This window comes from Microtus ochrogaster, unplaced genomic scaffold (genome assembly GCF_000317375.1).
Source record: "Microtus ochrogaster isolate Prairie Vole_2 unplaced genomic scaffold, MicOch1.0 UNK3, whole genome shotgun sequence".
Classification (NCBI taxonomy): Eukaryota; Metazoa; Chordata; class Mammalia; order Rodentia; family Cricetidae; genus Microtus; species Microtus ochrogaster.
This window is the reverse complement of record NW_004949101.1, coordinates 2,222,618-2,224,336: the sequence shown is the minus strand read 5'-3', so window position 1 is coordinate 2,224,336 and position 1,719 is coordinate 2,222,618. Positions and strand designations below refer to the sequence as shown.

General features: G+C 42.4%; 1 non-coding gene across 1 annotated transcript; it reads left to right on the top strand.

The window, feature by feature from the left end:
• The first annotated feature begins 561 nt into the window (after positions 1–561).
• LOC113458116 lies at positions 562–629 on the top strand. The gene has a single exon (XR_003378551.1). It is a non-coding gene; the product is annotated as a small nucleolar RNA SNORD110 (small nucleolar RNA).
• The last annotated feature ends 1,090 nt before the right edge of the window (positions 630–1,719 follow it).

Genomic DNA, 1,719 nt, shown 5'->3' with positions numbered 1-1,719 from the left:
ATAATGTCTACTTATGGCCAATATGGTAGGATGAGCACAGACACCTAAAGATTGCTTTAACTTAAAACCCTAAAGGAAGAAACAGAGAGAGGGAGAGAGAAGGAAAAACAGCTGCTAACAGCTACAATCCTTGCAGAGGGGACCAAAGTGTCAACTCATTTAATAGATTGAAAATAACCTGGCCTTAGTTTTGCTCACCAACTATTATCGCAGTCTCTTTAAAAATAGTTGAGAATGATTTACTTTACTATGCTATGTGTGTGACTGTTTTACCTGCATGTATGTCCCTCCTGTGTACCATGTGCATGCCTGGAGCCCAAAGAGGTCAGAAGAGGGCATCAGACTTCAGCTCTCCTGGGATAGTAGTTACAGGCTCGTTGTGGGTTCGGGAATTGAACCCAGGTCCTCTGGAAGAACAAGTACTCCCAGCAATTGAGCCAGCTCTCCAGCCCTCATCACAGTCTTTTAAAACGTCACCCGCTACATGTGTGGTACACAAACATACATACAGGCAAAGCACTTAAATACATAAAATAAAAATAATTAAAAAATATTTATTTTTTGCAATGATGACTTGAGAATCTGTCAATCCACTGAGTGTTCACTGATGACTCCATGTTTCTGAGCAAAAAAAAAATATATTTATTTTATTTCTCTCTGTGTGTTCTTGTGTGTGCACATGAACGTGGGTGCTGGAAAAGGCCAGAAGAGGGTTTTAGATTCCTTGGAGCTGAAGTTACAGATGGTTGTAAGCTGCCATGTGGGTGTTGGGTGTTGAACCCCAGTCTTCTGGAAGAGCAGCCTGTGCTCTTCTTAACTGCTGAGCCATCTCTCCAGCCCTCAGCTAAGTCTTTTGAGGCAGAAAGTTATTACAGAATCTACTAGGAGCACGGATGATGGCAGGACTGAGTGATTACATAAGTCACTTCACTAAAAATTATCTCCATTGTGCTATTTTGCAGACAATCTTTGTTGTTGTGCCCCCACCCCCAAAACCAAACAACAACAAAAGCCCAAATAAATAAACAGAAGGGATTAAGTATCTTCAACTCCTTGTGCAGAATACTACATCTGACTTCTTTGCCAAGCGCCTGCTTTCCCACTTCTCTAACTAAAACTGTTTTCTTCTTTCGACATTTCCTTGCAAGGGCTGTTCATTCACTAAAACCCCAGAGAAGTGTTTGAGGTTGCAGCAAGGGTATTAAAACCACGTGATTGTGTAGCAAGAAGAGTGACCTTTGAAGTTCCTGTTTGACTAAATTTCTGACAAGGAAGGAGGAAATGCAGTGCTGGGTATCTTGTTCGTCCAATTTGCTGATGTCTGGTGATTTACTACCAGGAAATTGTTATATTGTTCTTTGGAACCTGGGCCGGCTGTGGTAACCCAAACAACGGCCTCTCATGCGGGCCTTTGAAATGAGTCTCAGTGTTCAGCTTCCTGATGAAAGAAAAAAGCGGGCGCTTGCAGTCCCTGCAGAGTCTCACACTCTCCACAAACCAGACTTCCCTTTGCGGCAAAGAATCAGAAAGCTAGAATTTCTATACAGCTAGTAAAAACCAACGGCAGCAAGCGGTAACAGTCGGGTATGGTCATCTCTACACTGTCTCGCTTTCATATTCTCCCTAATGGTTTATTTTGGCCCATTTTCATAAGATACACATTCACGGTCATGGCAGGTATTAGCTCCCATCCCGGCAAAAAAAAATATCTCTCTTGTT